This window comes from Pseudophryne corroboree, chromosome 7 (genome assembly GCF_028390025.1).
Source record: "Pseudophryne corroboree isolate aPseCor3 chromosome 7, aPseCor3.hap2, whole genome shotgun sequence".
NCBI lineage: Eukaryota > Metazoa > Chordata > Amphibia > Anura > Myobatrachidae > Pseudophryne > Pseudophryne corroboree.
Window position 1 is genome coordinate 446,362,678 of NC_086450.1, and position 7,283 is coordinate 446,369,960.

At 45.9% G+C, this 7,283-nt stretch overlaps 1 protein-coding gene across 3 annotated transcripts in view; it reads right to left on the minus strand.

Moving 5' to 3' along the window:
- Positions 1–6,418, minus strand: part of LOC134945606 (uncharacterized) — a 55,704-nt gene extending 49,286 nt beyond the window's left edge. For 2 of the 3 annotated variants that reach the window (XM_063935004.1, XM_063935002.1), the window contains exons 1-2: positions 6,196–6,418; positions 3,220–3,322 (exon numbers count right to left, since the gene is read on the minus strand). The gene's annotated coding sequence lies outside the window, so the exon portion shown is untranslated. The remainder of the gene's footprint in view (positions 1–3,219; positions 3,323–6,195) is intronic. The other variant, XM_063935003.1, reaches the window with a different exon arrangement.
- Positions 6,419–7,283: the final 865 nt, after the last annotated feature.

Genomic DNA, 7,283 nt, shown 5'->3' on the forward strand with positions numbered 1-7,283 from the left:
TGCCCCCCCTCTCTGTTTTAACCCTGTTTCTGTAGTGCAGTGTAGGGGAGAGCCTGGGAGCCTTCCCTCCAGCCTTTCTGTGAGGGAAAATGGCGCTGTGTGCTGAGGAGATAGGCCCCGCCCCTTTTTCGGCGGCCTCGTCTCCCGCTCTTAACGGATTCTGGCAGGGGTTAAATATCTCCATATAGCCTCCGGAGGCTATATGTGAGGTATTTTTAGCCAAAATAGGTATTCATTTGCCTCCCAGGGCGCCCCCCTCCCAGCGCCCTGCACCCTCAGTGACTGCCGTGTGAAGTGTGCTGAGAGGAAAATGGCGCACAGCTGCAGTGCTGTGCGCTACCTTAAGAAGACTGAGAAGTCTTCTGCCGCCGATTCTGGACCTCTTCTTACTTCAGCATCTGCAAGGGGGCCGGCGGCAAGGCTCCGGTGACCATCCAGGCTGTACCTGTGATCGTCCCTCTGGAGCTGATGTCCAGTAGCCAAGAAGCCAATCCATCCTGCACGCAGGTGAGTTCACTTCTTCTCCCCTAAGTCCCTCGTTGCAGTGATCCTGTTGCCAGCAGGACTCACTGTAAAATAAAAAACCTAAGCTAAACTTTTCTAAGCAGCTCTTTAGGAGAGCCACCTAGATTGCACCCTTCTCGGCCGGGCACAAAAATCTAACTGGCTTGGAGGAGGGTCATAGGGGGAGGAGCCAGTGCACACCACCTGATCGGAAAGCTTTACTTTTGTGCCCTGTCTCCTGCGGAGCCGCTATTCCCCATGGTCCTTTCAGGAACCCCAGCATCCACTAGGACGATAGAGAAATTATGGTGACAGAGGGGCAAGGAGGGAAAGATGATAGTGACAGAGGGGCAAGAAGGGAAAGATGATGGTGACAGAGGGGCAAGGAGGGAAAGATGATAGTGACAGAGGGGCAAGGAGGTAAACATGCTGGTGACAGAGGGTCAAGGAGGGAAAGATGATGGTGACAGAGGGGTAAGGAGGGAAAGATGATAGTGACAGAGGGGCAAGGAGGGAAAGATGATAGTGACAGAGGGGTAAGGAGGGAAAGATGATGGTGACAGAGGGGTAAGGAGGGAAAGATGATGGTGACAGAGAGGTAAGGAGAGAAAGATGATAGAGACAGACGGTTAAGGAGGGAAAGATGATGGTGACAGAGGGGCAAGGAGGGAAAGTTGATGGTGACAGAGGGGCAAGGAGGGAAAGATGATGGTGACAGAGGGGTAAGGAGGGAAAGATGATGGTGACAGAGGGGTAAGGAGGGAAAGATGATGGTGACAGAGAGGTAAGGAGGGAAAGATGATAGAGACAGACGGTTAAGGAGGGAAAGATGATGGTGACAGAGGGGCAAGGAGGGAAAGTTGATGGTGACAGAGGGGCAAGGAGGGAAAGATGATGGTGACAGAGGGGCAAGAAGGGAAAGATGATGGTGACAGAGGGGCAAGAAGGGAAAGATGATGGTGACAGAGGGGCAAGGAGGGAAAGATGATAGTGACAGAGGGGTAAGGAGGGAAAAATTATGGTGACAGAGGGGCAAGGAGGGAAAGATGATAGTGACAGAGGGGCAAGGAGGGAAAGATGATAGTGACAGAGGGGCAAGAAGGGAAAGATGATGGTGACAGAGGGGCAAGGAGGGAAAGATGATAGTGACAGAGGGGTAAGGAGGGAAAGATGATCGTGACAGAGGGTCAAGGAGGGAAAGATGATGATGACAGAGGGGCAAGAAGGGAAATATTATGATGATAGAGGGGCAAGGAGGGAAAGATGATAGTGACAGAGGGGTAATGAGGGAAAGATGATGGTGACAGAGGGGTAAGGAGGGAAAGATGTTGGTAACAGAGGGGTAAGGAGGGAAAGATGATAGAGACAGATGGTTAAGGAGGGAAAGATGATGGTGACAGAGGGGCAAGGAGGGAAAGATGATGGTGACAGAGGGGTAAGGAGGGAAAGATGATAGAGACAGATGGTTAAGGAGGGAAAGATGATGGTGACAGAGGGGCAAGGAGGGAAAGATGATGGTGACAGAGGGGCAAGGAGGGAAAGATGATAGTAACAGAGGGGTAAGGAGGGAAAGATGATGGTGACGGAGGGGTAAGGAGGGAAAGATGATAGTGACAGAGAGGTAAGGAGGGAAAGATTATGGTGACAGAGGGGTAAGGAGGGAAAGATGATGGTGACAGAGGGGCAAGGAGGGAAAGATGCTGGTGACAGAGGGGCAAGGAGGTAAAGATGATGGTAACAGAGGGGTAAGGAGGGAAAGATGCCTGTGACAGAGGGGCAAGGAGGGAAAGATGATGGTGACAGAGGGGCAAGGAGGGAAAGATGCTGGTGACAGAGGGGCAAGGAGGTAAAGATGATGGTGACAGAGAGGTAAGGAGGGAAAGATGATGGTGACAGAGGGGTAACGAGGGAAAGATGATGGTGACAGAGGGGTAAGGAGGGAAAGATGATAGAGACAGATGGTTAAGGAGGGAAAGATGATGGTGACAGAGGGGCAAGGAGGGAAAGATGCTGGTGACAGAGGGGCAAGGAGGTAAAGATGATGGTGACAGAGGGGTAAGGAGGGAAAGATGCTGGTGACAGAGAGGTAAGGAGGGAAAGATGATGGTGACAGAGGGGTAAGGAGGGAAGGATGATGGTGACAGAGGGGTAAGGAGGGAAAGATGATAGAGACAGATGGTTAAGGAGGGAAAGATGATGGTGACAGAGGGGCAAGGAGGTAAAGATGATGGTGAAAGAGGGGTAAGGAGGGAAAGATGCTGGTGACAGAGGGGTAAGGGGGAAAGATGATGGTGACAGAGGGGCAAGGAGGGAAAGATGCTGGTGACAGAGGGGCAAGGAGGGCAAGATGCTGGTGACAGAGGGGCAAGGAGGTAAAGATGATGGTGACAGAGGGGTAAGGAGGGAAAGATGATGGTGACAGAGGGGTAAGGGGGGAAAGATGATAGAGACAGATGGTTAAGGAGGGAAAGATGATGGTGACAGAGGGGCAAGGAGGGAAAGATGATAGTGACAGAGGGGCAAGGAGGGAAAGATGATGGTGACGGAGGGGTAAGGAGGGAAAGATGATGGTGACAGAGGGGCAAGGAGGGAAAGATGGTGACAGAGGGGCAAGGAGGTAAAGATGATGGTGACAGAGGGGTAAGGAGGGGAATATGATGGTGACAAGAGGGGCAAGGAGAAAAAGATGAGATAAGTACACATTTTCATACTAACCATAAACAGATTTTCCCAGGTTAGGATGTCTCTAGAGAGCAGCGTAGAGAAGCTTTACATGTCTGTCCCGATCTGTCACTCCTCCACAAATGCAGCAACAACTCTGCAATTCAGATGCCTCAATGGGAATGACTCACAGGATATCTACTAATTATCACAATGTTTGCAAGAAAAATAAAAAATTATATATATATATATATATATATATATATATATATATATATATATACATTAATAGGGAAGATAATGCATGAATGAGAACACGACCAGAGGGTGCTCGCATAGTTCATCATTCAGACATACTCACTAGATGATATAATTTTTTTTTTTAGATAGATACATAGTAACATAGTATCTAAGGTTGAAAAAAGACAATTGTCCATCGAGTTCAACCTATTTGTGGTCTCCTATGCACGATTATTTTGTATAAAATTTTGACTGAAGTTGATGACTGCCGTTACGTTTTACCCCTCTTTTTTATAATAACCATAGTGCGTGACTATGCCCCGTAACCCTGGATGTCCTTATCCATTAGGAATTTATCTAACCCATTCTTAAAGATGTTGACTGAGTCGGCCATTACAACTCCCTCAGGCAGGGAATTCCAAACACGTATCGTCCTTACCGTAAAAAAGCCTTTATACCGTATTGTGCAGAATCTCCTCTCCTCTAACCTGAGCGAGTGTCCACGAGTTCTCTGTGTTGATCTAACCTAAAACAGGTACTGCGCAAGATCTGTATATTGTCCCCTTATATATTTGTAAATGTTGATCATGTCCCCTCTTAATCTCCTCTTTTCCAGTGTAAACATGCCTGGTCTTGCAAGCCTTTCCTCGTATTCCAGTGTCTCCATACCCTTAATTAGTTTGGTCGCCCGCCTTTGAACCTTTTCTAGCTCCAGGATATCCTTTTTGTAGCAAGGTGCCCAGAATTGTACACAGTATTCAAGGTGTGGCCTCACAAGTGATTTATATAATGGGAGTATAATACTCTTGTCCCTAGCATCAATTCCCCGTTTTATGCATGCTAATATCTTATTAGCCTTCTTTGCTGCAGTCCTACTTTGGGTACTACTGCTCAGTTTGCTATCTATGAGGACACCTAAGTCCTTTTCCAGTACAGAATCCCCTAATTTTACCCCATTTAGTAGGTAGGTGTTATTTTTGTTCTTGTTACCACAGTGTTACCCAAGGGCCCATGTGCACCGCACCCATTGCACCCAGTATAGAAACGCCAATGATTGTAAGCTCCACTGGGGCAGTGACTGATGTGAATGGCCAAATATTCTCTGTAAAGCGCTGCAGAATCTGTGTACACTATATAAATAACTGGTAGTGATAATGAGGTAGATAGATAGATATGAGATCTTGAGTTAGATAAATAGATCAGGGTTGCTGACATTCCGGCTGCCACTCTGGGATTGGGCAGTCATCTCGGAGCAGCAAGGGGCTGGGTGGGCGAGTGTGATGTGCCATAGGAGGCATGTCTCAGAGTAGGAGGCAGCACAGGGGTATGGCAGTAATGTCATCGTGGCCACGCCCCTGCTATACAATGCTGATATTACAGCAATGCTGATATGATGCAATCCAGCACAAATCATGTAAATTGTCCTTTTGAACTGCCCACTTGTGCTGTGTAATTGGGTGGCAGCCAGGGGGGCTGCATTGCTGCGGCAGACTAGCCAACCTGTTGGGGAAGGAGGGGGGGCTCCAGGCCGATCCGGGAGGGTAGGCAAGTATAAAATAGATAGAGATGACATTTCTAGATAGATAGATAGATAGATAGATAGATAGATAGATAGATAGATAGATAGATAGATAGATAGATAGATAGATAGATAGGAGGTATTGAGATAGAATATATTTAAATAGATATTAGATATTCAGATAAATAAATAAACACATATTAGATTTTTAGATAGATAGCTATTAGATAGACAATAGATCGAAAGATAGCTAGAAAGATAGATAGATAGATAGATAGATAGATAGATAGATAGATAGATAGATAGATAGATAGATAGCTATAAAATAGATAGATAGATATTACAGTTTTAAATAGATAGCATATAGACAAGATAGATAGATAGATAGATAGATAGATAGATAGATAGATAGATAGATAGATAGAGATAGATAGATAGATATGAAGTATTGAGATAGAATATATTTAAATAGATATGAGATATTTCAATAAATACATATTAGATTTTTAGATAGATATTAGATAGACGATAGATCGAAAGATAGATAGATAGATAGATAGATAGATAGATAACTATAAGATAGATAGATAAATAGATAGATATTACAGTTTTAAATAGATAGCATATAGACAGACAGACAGACAGACAGACAGACAGACAGACAGACAGACAGACAGACAGATAGATAGATAGATAGATAGATAGATAGTCTTCTGATTAAGGTAACCCTGATGTGTAGATGTGGCAGGAATAATATATTGAAAGCTCCACTGTGTCAGGGAGAGATGTGAGTGATTAGTCACTGTGAAGCGCTACCTACTAAGTAGGTTAAGTAGGTACAATATACATACTGGTAACGAGAGAGAGAGAGAGAGAGAGAGAGAGAGAGAGAGAGAGAGAGAGAGAGAGAGCGCACACTATATGAGACACTATATAATAGACAGACAGAACTTCTGTACATGTGAGAAGCGCACTGGTGCACAGATGAGACACAGTAATGTGACATCAGAGCGACGCTGCCCCTTACACGCCGCAGCCTAAGCAATAAGACAAGGCAAGCTGACTGTGTCCCCACTCACTGAGCCCAGCTATTGCTGATAACTAGCAATGCAGCCGGACTGTCTTCTGTACCCTGCCCTGTGTAACAGTGTCCTGTGAGCTGAGCAGGGTCTGGCTGTGTCCTATCACTGCTACCCAAGTCTGCAGACTGTGCATCATCCTCACCGCCCCACCACCACCATACAGAACTATAGGCCCCTGCTGGAACTTACTGAGCATCCTGTCTCCTCCAACGCATGTCTGGCCTAATTTCTGTGAAGGCCACAGCCCAGCTTCCTCTTCTCCTCGCTCTCATTCCCAGAAAGCCAGCATAGAAGAAGAAATGTCTCTTACTTTCCTCTGAAATCCGAAACCTTTAATGTGCACGCTGCTATAAAACACCCTGATCGGCTTTAGGATCCTTCCCCACTGCAGGGATTAGGGATGGGGGTAGAGAGAGGCCCTGATCATTACCAGATGTTGGTCACTGCGGATAGGAGAGGGGTTAACCCTTCTCTGTCACACATGCTGACCCCTGGGCTGGGAAATAACATACCTATTTATTTATTTCCATTGCAGCTTTACAACTGGACACAATGATAAAACCAACTGGATAATAACAGACAGTCATAGAGGTAGGAGGGCCCTGCTCGCAAGTTTACAATCTATGGGGAAATAGGCATTGATACACAAGGATAGGTGTTATCTACTGCCATACCCTCCAACATTTTAAACATAAAAATCGGTACAAATTAGGAAAGGGGGCGTGGTCACGGGTAAAGGGGGTGCAGCCACGCCCCTTTTCCTATACTTTCAATGGAAGTTTGGAGAGCCAAAAATCAGTACAGACCATAAAAAAAAGGTCCTGTACCTGCCAAAAAGGTACAGTTGGAGGGTATGAGTTGCCCACCAGATAGCAAAGGTTCCCGGTGGGCTGTATGATATGGCTACATAGGAGGATGGGAAAGTGAAGGAAGAGAAGATATGTGAGGATATGTGTGGACTGTACAGAGGGGATATAACTGGATAGGAAAGGTATGAAGGTAATGTGAGCGGTTCTGGAATTTAATAATCTTTTCTGAATAGGTGAGTTTTCAGGGAACGCTTGAAGGTTTGTAGACTAGAGGACAGTATTATTGTACGGTGGTAGGTCATTCCACAGAGTGGGTGCAGCCCGAAGAAAGTCCTGTAATCGTGCATGGGAGCGAGTAATGAGTGTGGATGAGAAATGCAGGTCTTGTGAAGATCGGAGAGGTCGGGTTGGGAGATATTTTGAGATGAGCGAAGAGATGTACATAGGTGTAGTACAGTTAATAGCCTT